Genomic DNA, 16,611 nt, shown 5'->3' on the forward strand with positions numbered 1-16,611 from the left:
GGAGGAGGAGGAGCCCGCGCCTCGCCGCCCCGCGCAGACCACGCCGCCGCGCCACCAAGCAGGGAAGCCCCGCCCAGATCCGCCAGCGGCCCGACCTGCCGCCGAGCCGAGCGCCGCCGCGAGGGCCGGCCGTCCTGCGCCGCCCAGGGCCCTGTTGATCACAACAGCAACGGCAAGGTAAGATCCTTTAAAGTTCACGATATGATTCTTGAATATATCGTGTCCAAAGCAAGCCAGGAAAATTTTATCACTGTCGTCGGCGGGCACTGGTTGATGCCAACTCCAAGCAACAAAGTCCGTCGACTGTCTATGCAGAGTAGTGGTTCTTAACAAGGGAATCCAACAGAAGGCATGGATTTGTCTCAAGTACGGTCACTAACCGTATTTGGAAGCCAAGACCGACCACTGCCTTTTCATTCATTCAATAATGGAATAATTCAAGTGTTTGATCTGGAGGGTTGGAAGGGATTGACAAATAAACATATGGAGGACATATGTAAAATGCTTGTACTGAAGTATTTGAGCCTCCGCCGAACAGAGATTTCCACGATTCCATCAGAGATAGAGAAGATCCAGGATCTGGAAACTTTTGATGCAAGGGAGACAAATGTCGGAGATCTACCCAAAACTTTTGGCAATCTCAAACGGCTCCGCAGTTTGCTTGGGGGAAGTAAAAAATCACGGAAGGCTTTGAAGATGCCTCAATAGAAAAATAAGGTGACAAGGAAAGCACTTCGTGTACTGTCAGGGATCGAGATCAGTGAAGGCTCGACCACTGCTGCAAGTCTTGATCAGCTAACTGGGCTAAGGAAACTTGCCATTTACAAGCTCAATATTATTGAGGGTCAAAAAACCTTCATAGATTTATGCTCCTCCATTCAGTACCTCTGCAGCTGCGGTCTACAGACACTTGCAATCAATGATGAGAGCTCTAATTTTATCAACTCACTAGACTCCATGTCCGCTCCTCCAAGATACCTCACTGGTCTGGAGCTGTCTGGCATGTTGGAAAAGCCTCCAAAGTGGATCGTGGAGCTCAAGAACCTCTACAAGCTGACCCTTTCTGTGACAGTTCTTAAGACTGATACTTTCAAGCTCATCCAGGACCTGCCCGAATTGTTTTCTCTCACCTTTACACTCAATAGGGAGATAATTGTTCCTCCTGGAGGATTCAAGAGTCTAAAGCTGCTTCGCTTCTTTGCAACTTTGGTGCCAAGGCTGAGCTTTGCAGTTACAGGAGAGGTAATGCCACCACTCGAGAGGATTGATCTGCAGTTTCAGGCCTTCGAAGGGATTTATGGCATCGAGACTCTTAGTAGTCTCCGAGAAGTGCATCTCAGCGTTGATAATCAAGCCGATGAGATAACCAAGTTCTTGGTAGAAGATTTGAAGGATACCCCCAAGTATTTAGATAAGGAGTACGTGAGCAAGTGGCCAAAAATAATCACTGTTTGAAGAGATTGGATGAGATGTTGTTGTCTCTTGACTCACCTACAATCATTTGGCACTGTATTTCTAGGAAGATTATTTTCTAAAAATCCAAAATTCCGTTTTGCGAGCTAAATAAACAGACTGCATCTTTACTTACGGCTACTTTACATTTTGATTCTTGTAATCTGTACTTCTGTATGGTGCTGTTACTTCTATTATTTTTCTGTAGTACTGTCACTTCCATTATTGATCTTTTTGTGTTCATATACCTGTATGCCTATTATACTTGTTTTCACTGTACGCATTGGATTGCAATATGTCCCAGTATTTATAATATAATCAGCAGTCCCATCGGTCGAATTGGATTGCAATATGTCCCACTGGATTGCAATATGTCCCATTGCCTGCATCACCAACCTGGCCAAATCAAACCCAATAAGGGTCGCGCGAATGGCAACTCCTCGCTCGGTCCACATCACCACACGTACGACAAAATCGGAAGGCTCACGCAAGAATCTATTTCCTTTTCTCTTCCTCCACACGCTACCTTCTCTTCTCTCCTCTCCTCTCGCCTCCCCCAAAACCGCCGCCGCCGCCTGCTACTCAACGCGCCTAGCTCCGTCCGCGACTCAGCCCGCCCTGCTCAGCCCGCATCTCCATGGCGCTGGTTCCGCAACGCCCCGCCATCTCCGCTCTGCTCTGCCCGTGGCGGCTCCTGTGACGTGCCGATATGGCGGCGCCGCGGCCGGTTGCGATTCGGAGAACCCGCGGGCGGTGGTGCATGGTCTGGGCGGCGCCGAACTGCGAGGCCCCAATTCTGCATCGACGCCTCCTTCCTCCGTCGCCCAGATACAAGGCGGCTCTCTCCTAGCCAGCCTTCAGCCATGCGTCTTCCTCTCCTCTTTGATCGGCTTTCTCGTCCTCTGGAGAAGTAGCATGGGGCGGAGCTGCGCCTGATCCGCTGCCGACGGCACACGTCTCAGCCCCAAGCCCGAGCTATTTAAAGCAATTGCTGTTAAGGTTCAAATACCTGGATTTTCCTTTTATTAGTTTAAGAAGCATTTAACTTTTCTGTTTGACTGTATCTATATGCTCTCACAATCTTATCTTATATTTACTAATTGGAGGCACCTTTCAAAACGTATAATTAACCCACATCATCAATATTATTTCTAGCGTTGGATTAGAAAATTTACGGCTAGGATAAAAAGAAAGTTACGTAACAAAGTTGGTCCAGTAATTGGAGGCACCTTTTTTTTGAGGATATTGGAGGCACCTTTCAAGACGTATAATTAACCCACATCATCAATATTATTTCTAGCGTTGGATTAGAAGATTTACGGCCAGGATAAAAAGAAAGTTACTTAACAAAGTTGGTCCAGTAATTAAAAGGATTTGTCACGTCTACCAGTAGTAGAAAAAAATAGAAGCCTCCACCCATGAAAACTCCATGGTCCAGTAAAAAAGGATTTGTCACATCCACCGATGGTGGAAACAAAAATAAGCATCCACCGATGAAAACTCCATGAAGTTTACGAGAAACAAGGAAAAAAAATCCACAATCGAGGTGGAGAAAAATATTCCACGTTTTCTCAAATCAATTTTTTTTCCACGAACATGTTGATGGCTAGTACGCCCTCTCCAACCAGATTACGTACAGAAAAAAAACTGTATAGATTGAAAAAAGCCATTGCTGCCTTCTCCTCCCCTTAAACCATACTGTCTTAGCTGTTGGCCGTGGCTGTTGTCGAACCACAACGGAGTTCGAGACCAGGTGCCGCACAGATGTGGAGCTTCCCTCGCCAGTCATCGCAGGAAGAAGGTTTTGTATTGCAGTCTTTCCCATCTAAAAAGAGAGACCGTGCTTGCGCAGTCGCGGATCTGGAGCTGATGCTGTTCTACTTTCTGATCTGCTAAAATTCTTGCCGAGGCTATGTCCCTTGAGGTGAACGGGAGTCTGTGCGTTGATCGTGCTGTACACGGCCAGGCGGCGAGAAACATGTATGAGGAGGTAGCAGTGGACGTGCTGCTGGACTCGGGAAGGATCAAGAAAATACACAATATCAAAGAACAGTAAGTAGAAACCCACCGAGAGAGCTAATGATCGGCCATGTTAATATTAATTTTATGATCATTCCAGCGGCTACAACGGTCAGTGTGGGTGTCACCAGATTCGCAAGGATATCGTATTTGTGGCTATTGCTAGGCTGTGGTTCATCTAACGATGTATCTGCACTCATCCTCCACCTCCTCTTCCGCTTTCACATCAGACCGAAGCTTCCTCGGCAGCAAGGCCAGAGGCAGCACGCGCTCACGCTCCTGTAATGGCAAGCTAGCAGCATCATCTCGCCCTGCAGGTATCCTTAAATCCTGCGTATCATTAATTTAGCAGCATATAGATGCAAGTGAATGAGCAATAATGATATAAGCCACCATGTATCCGTCATGCAAATGCAGGCTGCCTAGATTGGTGTGTTTGTTTTTAACGCCACATGCACATGCAACGTTTAAGTTTTTTCTTGGTGAACAAATCGAAGAAAAAACATACAGATCGAGCACCTCTCAACATATAACATGTAAAATTCACACTTCATGTTACAATTCCTAGTACTCCGTTGGAATTTTACATGTTGGATGTTGAGAGGTGCTCGATCCCCTGATCGAGATATATCAATGATCGTTGTCAGCGCCAGTCGTCTACAACACCAGTTTCAAAACTGGCGTTTCTACGGGAAGATGTTTGGTGGTAGGAACAGACAGAAACACAAGTTCGTGATGGACTAATGGTTGTTTACACAGTCAGTTTGTTTACATGATATCTCACATGAGTCATCTCAATCACGTAATTCGTCACATGATTCCCATTGATGCCTGACATATATGCATGCGTGTACTTATTCATCATATTCATGCACTTAGCAGTTTCTTCTCTTATGTCTGGCCTATCATATTCATCATATTCCCATTGATCGCTTAACGATGATTTGTTACTAATGCTAGAATCCCTTCACTGTATATCATGTTACTGTACGAAAATGCCTTCTAATCTCAAGTTCGCAAATAAAGCATCACATTGGAAAAAACATACAACACACCTATCTATGTAGATTATCTAATGGTCCAATCACATGCATATGTATACAACATTACCCATGTCTTACATTTCATATACATATTAATGATGGAAGTAAAAAGTAGTACATAGATTCAGTTTAATGAAGGGCACGAACTGTGAGGTATGTATTTGAATTTACACCACATGCAATTGTGATTTTCCACACTATAATGTTTATATATTTACATCAAGCTTATAATATATATTTTTCTTTTTTCCCATAATTATGTCCTGGCTTTTGTTAGCCTTGACACATTTCTAGACCAGTATCAGTTGGCCAAAACTTAGCAATGTCAAAGTTAGATATGACTGAAATATGCTCTAGGTATGCATGCATCTGTATATGTCCAATAAAAATACAAGATAAATACATCACATATGTGAGAAATGCATCACTTTATATAGTACTGAGAATATATTCAGTTACATTGGATAACAATATTCAAATCAGACTGAGGGATCTAACAGATAAAACAATTTACATGAGAATGTATCACCATGAAACAATTTTGTAAATGTATATGTTTCTTTATTATCCTTCCATGGACCAATTAAACATTTTTAGTACCAACATTTCAAAAATTATATGATCGCATTTTCACAAACATCAAATACAACTTTATGGTCTTCAAACTGCTAGCCCGTGCAGGTGCACGGGTTGACGACTAGTGTTTCCAAATGCATATGGTGTCGAGTGTACGGCCATACGCGCGAGTCATTTTACCATTTTGCATCACTCCAATATTTATATCTTTTGTTAGTATTCAGAGATGATCGAGCAGGTTGACTGTGATATAAAACACACTCACCCTGACGTGAATTTCTTCCATGTAGACTCTTCTTTTGCAAAATCCAATGAGGTAAATCTCCAGTATATAAGTGTAGAGGGTATTCAACTAGGATACATGACTGATCATTTATTCGGACCAGGATTCTCGGAGAAATATATTAATTATCTTTGCCAAGCTGAGTGCTGGGATAAAGTCATTTGTGTCTGCCACTTCCATATTTTCTTTAGAAGATTATATTGATATTTTTAGGGTCGTCATTTCAGGTTGGGGATGGAGGGCGGTAAAAGGAGTATGTTATCATAGCAGTGGCGGTGGCTCATCTTGGGTTACTCCGTCGTCCTATAAGGTCATTGCCGCTGCAGAGTTCTTGACTGGGTTGCTTGGTTCTTGATAGTTGGATGGGTAGGTGGTGGAAATACTGGATATTGATTCTTGATGTTATTGGTGCTTGTATGTAGGTCACCCACGGACTATCAGATCTCTAGGAGGTGGTGCGGGGTGGTGATCTCAGGGGGGCAAGGCCAGCTGCTGATGTGAAGAAGACAAACACGCAGGAGCAGGTGAGGAAAGCTTGCAGTTTCATTGTAAATCATTGATGATTGCTATGGCATATAGCATCGCAGATGAAGTTGTTTGCCTGTCGCACCACTGTGCAGGTCAAGGCACTTACTGATCCCTCCATCTCATTCTACTCTGCTCACAAGGCGTTTGACAGATTGCATTGCATCATATGTTCTTTTTTCACCATTTTCTCTTAATATTAATTGGAGTTTGACATTTTCCCTTCACATATATGGTGACTTATACAAGAGCATGCTAATTATCTTTTACTTATTTTGATTTGACGGTCTTGTCTAATTGCTTGATGGAGTAATAGTGCCATTTCTCTGTTTGTCATATTAATGTATCCAGTTTGATTTGCGATCACAAAATAGAACCACTGGGATTAGACTGTGTACGTGGTTTTGACTTCAGGCCTTTGTCCTGTAGAGATCAAATAGGGAACCAGGAATTTTCAATAATCTTCTTCTCTGTTAATACTCCTACAAATCAGTGATTAAGTTTGTAGGTGTGATAGCACAATGAAACTATCTGATAGTAACAGAAGGTGTTTAGCAGGAACTACATCAGTAGGAACCATCGCAATGAGCTTGTTGCAGTAGTTTCTTAGGAATGCTGTACATAGGTTTGGTTAAGGTATAATCAGCCTAGTCATCAAAATTCTCAAGTTCTTAGTTCAGTGAGTGACCAGTTCGACCAGGGATTACTCCTCAGTACTGGTTGTTTAAATTTGAAAGGCCGTTAGACCCTTGTATGTCGTTCTATGGTACAAATTTTCATCTCAAGTACAGTGAGGGGTAATCGAATATGGAGTACATACTGCCAATAAGGAAAATCCACCAGCAATAGGTCATTCAGGATTAGGTTTGGTACTTTATGGCTGAATAGGTGATACTCTTTGGACGCACTTCTGATTAGTAGTACATATTTGTTGTACCCTTAGTGTTATTATTTTTGAATCATTGACCTGCCTGTTATCTTTCTACATAGAGCATGGTGATGTACAGAGCTCTTGATACATTTCAATAAATATTTTACTATATACATTGCTGTTGGCGCTAAAATGCTATAGGTAGACATGGATTGGTCAGGAATTCTGCAGCGTTTGCTTCAATGTCTTTGTAGATCCTGGGTAGCGTGGATTCAGTTCATGATAATACATTTGTCCGCACCCAGACTGGAACTAATGTTAAGGAGTTTGTGACACTATGTCAAATAGCACGTTGTTTTGTCATTACATTGAAGATTATTCAGGATTTTTATGGAGGGCGATTGATTATGTTTTCCATTGTCACTACTAGAACAAATTATGAAGTGCCGATTCTTCATGTCGCTTCTTCTGTCGGGCCTAAACAGTTGAGTAGTTGTTGTATCAGCAAGTACTCACTGTATCATGGCTCCAGTTGAGAAAGTGAAGAGAATTCTTGGCCCAATTTTATTTACTGAATGCTCGCTTGTCTCCTGATGCAATATATGTGGTACTTTCTAGATCCTTTTGCCTTTCTATACCGTTTCTAGATTCAACTTGTTAATATACATATCATGTTGTAGCGAGTCAAAACACAGTTTCTTTTGGAAAGGGCATCACGACGCCAGGTGGTAACTGCACTGTAGCATGGTGGGATATTGCAAGCCGATTGAGCTGGGTGATCTCAGCATTAAGGATCTGCAGAAGATGGTGAGAGCGCAAAGTTTTGGACTGATTGTTGGATCGATGGTCAGTCCATTACTGAGTTGGCTCCAGCAGTTAGGCGGTTGTCGAATCATGATTGCTAATGGTCCCACGGTTAAGAAGGCCTTGCTACACCACAGATGGATTTACAATATCTCTGGGGTACTCAATGTGCAGGGTATCATGCGGTTTCTTCATCCGGCTCAGGTCCTTATCAAGTGCAGCACAGTGATGATCCGTATCAGCTTCTTTGGCAATGGATGGAATCGTCCCAGTACTCTGCAAGTCTCCTTACAATACCTTCTTAACCGGTAACGTCGAGTATCCTCTGCCATCTCTTATTGGGGCTGTTGGGCGCCGTTGAAGTAAAAACAAATCTTGGTTGGTGTTGGCCAATCGGTGCTTGACAATAGACTGCCTTGCCCACCATGATGGTTTCTTTTTCATTGTTTGGTTTATCTGATAATGGTTTGTCGTTCGTTGTTTTCTTACTTTTCGGACCTAACCTTTTTGTTCTATTGTTTACATTACCTTTTATTTCTTATACAAATTGTCAGATTGCTTTGTCTCCATCTTGAAAGCAAAATGGCTGCCATGGAACCATGTTGACCTGAGGTTGAGCTATGTGCCACCATGCATGATATCAGTATCTTGGTATTTAGATGTGATCACTAATGCTTATTGATTTGACATATTTATCTGTTTCCTGCATATTCAGTTACAGATGCATTTCATCAGCATAGTCTTCGGTCATCAAATATGTCTCTTATTTAAGTTAGTTCTCTTGCTCTGACACATAAATTAGTTGGGTTAGTCGCTAACTTAGTAGTACGATAAGTTTCAGCATGCCCACAATTTTGCTTCAAACAAAAAATAGTTTTGCTTGCGTAAGAATAATTATTGGCATTCGAGATTAAATCCATCTCATTTATTTCTTTTCATACTTTTGAATTGCCTTTTTCTCTTAAAGGAAATAGTCTTTTGTTGGATGACTAATTTATGTATTCCCCCCTCCCCCCCCCTCTCCCCCCCGCGTCGCTCTACCGAGGGCGACTCGGGGGCGATCTAGGGTTCCCTCGCGCCGCCTCCTCCCCCTCCCCCTCCACCTCGCCGCTGCCGGAGGCGGTCGCTGGGGCCCCCGCGCGGCTGCCTGTGAGGGCGGCGGCGAGGCCTCTGGCCGCTCCCTTTCGGTGGCGAGGGCCCGGATCTGAGGCGGCGGCCTCGCTGGTGCGGACGGCGCTCCTCCGGTGGCGGGGAGTGCTCGTCGGTGAGGTTGGCCGGATCCCCTCGGCTGCGCGGGCAGCGAGGTCCCGGTGGGCACTGGTCATGGCGCGGGGAGGCCCCGGGCTCCCCTCGCCAGATCGGAGGCGATCTGGTCCGCTCGTGATGCATGACCTCCGGCCGGCCTGGATCTCCGGCGTGCACGCGCCTGCTGATGTTGTTGCTGGTTCGGAGGTGGCGGCAGGGTGCTTGGCCGGGGGAAACCCTTGGCTGCCGGTGGCGGTCACGGCGCCGATGGCGTCCCGGACGCCATTCCCTCCTTGGTGGCGGCGCCGAGGCTAAACCTCCCCTGCCTCCCCCCTTCCCCTGCGCCCGGGTGAAAACCCTAGCCCCGGTGGGTAAGCGGCGGCGGCGCCACAGCGTCGTCACCTTCTTGAAGGCGCCGACTTGGGCATGGGGATGCTGGGTGTGTATGGCGAGCTTGTCTGGTTCCTGGTGGCGGCCCGTCTGATCTACCGCGTCGCAGCTTCGGGCAGTGTCTCGTGGCTGCGGTGCTTCTCTGCCGGCCGTGTCTCCGATGGGGACCTCTCCCTTCCTCACCTTGTACATGCCGTGGTGGAGCGGTACTTCATCTCACTCATTGATGGCGGCAAAGATCGGCGGCATGGCGCTGTGGAGGCTCGCCGCCCGATGCGCGGAGATGGACTCGCGCAGGAGGAGGTAGCTGTCTGGCATCATGGTGACGTCGATGGCGGAGTGGCCTACACAAGGTAGAAGACTCAATATATTCTGAAGACGGACCTGTGGAAGATGGCTGCGACGACACAAGAGTGTGTCTGACCGGATTGTGCCCCAGACCCGGTATGTGGCTCGGCTGGGGCTTCCGGCTTTTGATGTTAGGTTTAGGTGAATGGTTTGGGTAGTGGCCCAACTAGTACCCCTTCATCGTATGGATAAGAGTAGCGGTATATGTTGCCCAGATGGTGGATTCAAGAATATTGTCTGTAATACTTTGTAAGGTCCTCGAGAATAATTAATAAAGTGGCCATATGCATCTCCCAGATGCAGAGGCCGGGGGTCATCCTCCATTTCAAAAAAAAAATGTATTCCTGTTGACCAGAATTTTGTTGGCCTTTCTATTTCTGATGGGTACATTGGTAACGAGAATTTTTTCATGTTTGATGAGCCTCCTAATAAAGCTAAAAGAAAAGAAAAAGTTGTTCATAGTGAGAGATTTGATTGGTTGCTTCTGTATATAAACAGCGGGATACAGTTCTACCAAGAATCAAGCTTTAGCTCAAGGATATGTTGTGTATTGTGCACTCCTAGCTTAAAAATACACAAAGCATTCAGAACTACCATTCCGTGCTAAAAATGAAAATTCAAACTATCACAACATTTATGTGTTGCGGTGATGTGCATGTGATTTTGATTTGCATATTAGATAGCTAGGCTTTTCTTACATCTCGATATTTCGTGTGTTGTTGTGGCCACGAAGAAGATGCAGTAGCATGCTGGGAGAGATAATTCGTGGGTGTGGCACACAGTGGATTTTGCTGACTATGAATTTAAGGAGATGTTCGCCATCTGCTTTGGATCTAGGAGAGTGCGCATTGAGTACCCAATAATCTGTGTAGGTTTCATGTTTTCATTTGTTGTCAACATGATATCATCCATGGCTATGAGATATATTAATTATTGAAAATGTTAAACTGAATAGCTATTTTTTGACTTCTCAGTTTTAATGAAGGACAACTGGAGCCTATTGATTTTGAATCGTTGACGCATGATTTGCTTGCGACAAACCAAGCTCACGAGGTAATTTGTACACCTAAGTTGATTCTACATATTAATTTCATCTATGCTAAAAATAATAATTTATACAAGCTTGAAGGCTATGATGATTAGAATGTAACATCTTCACTAACTGGGAACATGGCAGTGGTGTTGTAGGGGTTGGGTGGCTGTTTAATTTCCTCACCCACCTCAGTTGAGTTCTAGGAACTGTTTGGGTGCATGTCGCCTTGAGAGCTTGTTAGTTTGAATATGAATGTTCCCGTGCTAGCTGAAACTATAATACATCAAGTTGATTCCCATCAGTTAAATACAGGTTCATAGATAAGTATGATAATATTTTAGAGCAACGTAGATGCATTAATACATGTTCATTTTGATATTCATCAGGAAGAAAATAACATAGGCCATCACTGAGAACATGATTTTTTTGCCCCTACAAATGGTTAAGAACTCAGCAAGTATTTCCCTTTTGTATGATGTAGATGCCAAGAATTTGCTCTTCAGTTTTATAACAAAAATAGTACCCAAAGTTTGTAGATCTTTATTCCAATTTTGTTGATGACTGATTTCTGCACATATATTTACTTCAGATCTGCAAATGGGTTTGAAGGAAAGATTTAGAAGGTGAAGGAGCTGATGAAGAGCATGCTACATTATCACTGTCTTAATCATTTTTTCATGTACAATGCAATACATGTATAAGTTTGGTGCTTTATGCTGACAAGAATTTTCCAATTGGCATCATTTGCAGTAACTGTGGTGATCCAGGACGCTCTCAAGATTACAAGTTCAGTAGTGCCAACCTGGACTTATGTAAGAATAAACTAAATGATGTTTCATTCCGAAGAGATTCCTTACTATTGACTAGAAGCTTGCATAGTTACATCGTGGGATTATGAATAAGATAGTGTTAATCATATTTTGACTGAAAATGTAAATTACAGACTGATCCCTGAACTAAAGAGAAGAAGTCAAAGATAGTAGGTGCAGTTGCAGGGCAACACGGTAGGAGTTGGCAACAAGCAGTGAGTTGGAGTTGTTTGTTTGCTCTTCCTGTCTCTGACATGCACTGATGCACCATCAATATAATAAGTTGTTGAAACGAATTCAAGAGGACTAGAACCATAAACAACTGCACCACCAAGGCAAGCGCGCAAAGGACCGCATAGGAGGCGCGCCAAGTGCGCGCCCCAGCCACTAGTTAAACCCATTAAGAGGCACTAGAATGGTGGCCAACCAGCTACACCATGTGGCACATGCTGGTTGGTCATGATGAGAAATTTTTTTTAAGAATTTTTTTAAATGGTAGGGAGACATTTTTCGAGAGAAGTTTTTGTAAGCTTTTTCATGTTTCGTTTTAAGATGGTTGTGATGTCCACGTGTTCCGAGCTCAGGGAGATCCTTCCATAACGTCAAGACAACCAGGTGATCTTGCTGCGAGGTCTCAACTCACCTGCCTCACACTTCCCTAATCATTCGTACCCAGGGAGATCCTGCGATACCCCGAAAAGTTAGGTGTCGTGACGGTGCTAAATAATAGGATGTGTAATTAAATTTATAAAAAATATAATATCTAATTTGCATATGGTATGCTGAAATGTCAAGCCAAAGTTTATCGAATAGATTGAGATAGTTGCAGTTCCATGTAGGTAGTGGTAGTAATTTTGTGGTTATATGGTAAAAGCAAAAAAAGGTCGCAATGGGTTCCTTTATTGAAGTGTTTGAATACTGAAATAATAGACGAGTAAGACTTTTCCGGCGCTTGTGCACTGGCAAATGTGCATTTCAAGGAACCTAGGTGAATCTACAATTTTGGAACTAAAAGAACAAGCTTCCATTGAAAATTGTTTCACATAAGAGAATAAAGTAGACAATGCAGGTGACGCTGCAAAATAGGCTAACAGTGGCTGGTGGAGAAAGGCCTATCAATGGTGAGCAGGGCGCCCTCTACTTTTATGACGCCACTACTTACTGGGTTACCAGTAGCGGGCTTTCTAACTGGCTTACCAGTAGCGGCCCTCCCTGGACACTAGGGTACCGTACCTATTTTAAAAAGTGAAACTATATATTTTTCAAGTATCACATTTTTTAAAAATAATCCACATGTACGTATATATGTATGCTACTTGTGAAGAAATTTTGAAGATGAATCATTTAAGCTACGAACTTCAGAAAAAAGGTTTTTTTTTTGAATTTTCAGCACAATTACTAATCAGTGTTAAAATCCATTTATTTATTCTTTAGCACACATGTCAAGTTATTTTATCATGAAACTTTATACAGTTATATAACACATACATATGTATATGTGGATTTGTTTTCCAGAAATTGCGAATCATCACATTTATTTTTAGAATTACTCAAGACCTCCAAAAAGCTTCGCCATTAGTGTATGGTCTATTAAAATAAAGAGTTATACCCCCAATTAAAACTATTAGGTGAATGTCTCATTAGTTTCTAAAAATAGCGCATGAAAAACTGTATAAATTATTTTAATAAACTAGAGGCCCATAAGTGAGTCCTAGCAAATGAAATCTAGGTATTGAGACTGTACATTCACTTGCACAACTGAGTTAGACGAAGTTTCTTTTATCAGCTAGTTTTAACATACAAAAGACTAACTTGGGTATGCGACCACTTCTTTTCTCATTTGTACTTTTGTTTACCTTTTTTTGCTAGGTATCTCCTCTTGATTGATGACATTTGGTCTGCAGAAACATGGCATGATATTAGAACTTGGTTGCCACATGAAAATGATAATAATGGCAGAGTAATAGTGACTACAAGATTTCAAGCTGTTGGTGCGGCATGCTCTGATGCGGCGACTGGCTCATTCCACGGGATCCCCTGAAAGCACAAAAGCAAATGATGGGGCGAACGAGGAGTGATGGTGGGGAGAAAGAAGAGTTGGTATGTATATTTCTGGTGCCAGTTGACTAGCGATTATTTGCATCCAGTTGGTTTTCTTAGCGATGTAGACTCGGAAAAGCTATTTAATCATAGTTTTTGTGAACCGCAAACCAATGCAGCAAGAAACAACATGCCCATGAAGAAATATGGAAGTACTGTGGTGGGCTGCCTTTGGCCATAGTGACCATGGCTGGTCTTGCCGCCTGCAACCCAGCCAAAAAGAATGACCATGGCCATTGGAGGAAAGTTTGCAAGTCATTGTTTCAAGAGAAGGTGGCTCCACTTACCCTGGATGGAGTCACAAGGATACTCGATTACTGCTACAATGATTTGCCTCCAGATCTCAAGACCTGCTCATTGTACTTGAGCATATTTCTAAAGGGTTTGAAGATTTGTACGAAGCGCCTGACCAGGAGATGGATATCTGAATGCTTTGTCACTGAGAAGCAAGGTCTGACAGCAGAGGAGGTCCCAGAAACATACTTCAATCAACTCATAAGTAGGAAGATAATACGCCCTGTTGATCACAACCGCAACGGCAAGGTAAAATCCTTTAAAGTTCACGATATGATTCTTGAATATATCGTGTCCAAAGCAAGCCAGGAAAATTTTATCACTGTCGTCGGCGGGCACTGGTTGATGCCAACTCCTAGCAACAAAGTCCGTCGACTCTCCATGCAGAGTAGTGGTTCTTAACAAGGGAATCCAACAGAAGGCATGGATTTGTCTCAAGTACGGTCACTAACCGTATTTGGAAGCCAAGACCGACCACTGCCTTTTCATTCATTCAATAATGGAATAATTCAAGTGTTTGATCTGGAGGGTTGGAAGGGATTGACAAATAAACATATGGAGGACATATGTAAAATGCTTGTACTGAAGTATTTGAGCCTCCGTCGAACAGAGATTTCCACGATTCCATCAGAGATAGAGAAGATCCAGGATCTGGAAACTTTTGATGCAAGGGAGACAAATGTCGGAGATCTACCCAAAACTTTTGGCAATCTCAAACGGCTCCGCAGTTTGCTTGGGGGAAGTAAAAAATCACGGAAGGCTTTGAAGATGCCTCAATAGAAAAATAAGGTGACAAGGAAAGCACTTCGTGTACTGTCAGGGATCGAGATCAGTGAAGGCTCGACCACTGCTGCAAGTCTTGATCAGCTAACTGGGCTAAGGAAACTTGCCATTTACAAGCTCAATATTATTGAGGGTCAAAAAACCTTCATAGATTTATGCTCCTCCATTCAGTACCTCTGCAGCTGCGGTCTACAGACACTTGCAATCAATGATGAGAGCTCTAATTTTATCAACTCACTAGACTCCATGTCCGCTCCTCCAAGATACCTCACTGGTCTGGAGCTGTCTGGCATGTTGGAAAAGCCTCCAAAGTGGATCGTGGAGCTCAAGAACCTCTACAAGCTGACCCTTTCTGTGACAGTTCTTAAGACTGATACTTTCAAGCTCATCCAGGACCTGCCCGAATTGTTTTCTCTCACCTTTACACTCAATAGGGAGATAATTGTTCCTCCTGGAGGATTCAAGAGTCTAAAGCTGCTTCGCTTCTTTGCAACTTTGGTGCCAAGGCTGAGCTTTGCAGTTACAGGAGAGGTAATGCCACCACTCGAGAGGATTGATCTGCAGTTTCAGGCCTTCGAAGGGATTTATGGCATCGAGACTCTTAGTAGTCTCCGAGAAGTGCATCTCAGCGTTGATAATCAAGCCGATGAGATAACCAAGTTCTTGGTAGAAGATTTGAAGGATACCCCCAAGTATTTAGATAAGGAGTACGTGAGCAAGTGGCCAAAAATAATCACTGTTTGAAGAGATTGGATGAGATGTTGTTGTCTCTTGACTCACCTACAATCATTTGGCACTGTATTTCTAGGAAGATTATTTTCTAAAAATCCAAAATTCCGTTTTGCGAGCTAAATAAACAGACTGCATCTTTACTTACGGCTACTTTACATTTTGATTCTTGTAATCTGTACTTCTGTATGGTGCTGTTACTTCTATTATTTTTCTGTAGTACTGTCACTTCCATTATTGATCTTTTTGTGTTCATATACCTGTATGCCTATTATACTTGTTTTCACTGTACGCATTGGATTGCAATATGTCCCAGTATTTATAATATAATCAGCAGTCCCATCGGTCGAATTGGATTGCAATATGTCCCACTGGATTGCAATATGTCCCATTGCCTGCATCACCAACCTGGCCAAATCAAACCCAATAAGGGTCGCGCGAATGGCAACTCCTCGCTCGGTCCACATCATCACACGTACGACAAAATCGGAGGGCTCACGCAAGAATCTATTTCCTTTTCTCTTCCTCCACACGCTACCTTCTCTTCTCTCCTCTCCTCTCGCCTCCCCCAAAACCGCCGCCGCCGCCTGCTACTCAACGCGCCTAGCTCCGTCCGCGACTCAGCCCGCCCTGCTCAGCCCGCATCTCCATGGCGCTGGTTCCGCAACGCCCCGCCATCTCCGCTCTGCTCTGCCCGTGGCGGCTCCTGTGACGTGCCGATATGGCGGCGCCGCGGCCGGTTGCGATTCGGAGAACCCGCGGGCGGTGGTGCATGGTCTGGGCGGCGCCGAACTGCGAGGCCCCAATTCTGCATCGACGCCTCCTTCCTCCGTCGCCCAGATACAAGGCGGCTCTCTCCTAGCCAGCCTTCAGCCATGCGTCTTCCTCTCCTCTTTGATCGGCTTTCTCGTCCTCTGGAGAAGTAGCATGGGGCGGAGCTGCGCCTGATCCGCTGCCGACGGCACACGTCTCAGCCCCAAGCCCGAGCTATTTAAAGCAATTGCTGTTAAGGTTCAAATACCTGGATTTTCCTTTTATTAGTTTAAGAAGCATTTAACTTTTCTGTTTGACTGTATCTATATGCTCTCACAATCTTATCTTATATTTACTAATTGGAGGCACCTTTCAAAACGTATAATTAACCCACATCATCAATATTATTTCTAGCGTTGGATTAGAAAATTTACGGCTAGGATAAAAAGAAAGTTACGTAACAAAGTTGGTCCAGTAATTGGAGGCACCTTTTTTTTGAGGATATTGGAGGCACCTTTCAAGACGTATAATTAACCCACATCATCAATATTATT

At 43.6% G+C, this 16,611-nt stretch overlaps 2 pseudogenes; both read left to right on the top strand.

Annotated features, from left to right (window-relative positions):
• Positions 1–351: 351 nt before the first annotated feature.
• LOC141028006 (disease resistance protein Pik-2-like) lies at positions 352–1,847 on the top strand (annotated as a pseudogene).
• Positions 1,848–12,777: 10,930 nt separating this feature from the next.
• Positions 12,778–15,770, top strand: LOC141028003 (disease resistance protein Pik-2-like; annotated as a pseudogene).
• Positions 15,771–16,611: the final 841 nt, after the last annotated feature.

This window comes from Aegilops tauschii, chromosome 7 (assembly GCF_002575655.3).
Source record: "Aegilops tauschii subsp. strangulata cultivar AL8/78 chromosome 7, Aet v6.0, whole genome shotgun sequence".
NCBI classification, from domain to species: Eukaryota; Viridiplantae; Streptophyta; class Magnoliopsida; order Poales; family Poaceae; genus Aegilops; species Aegilops tauschii.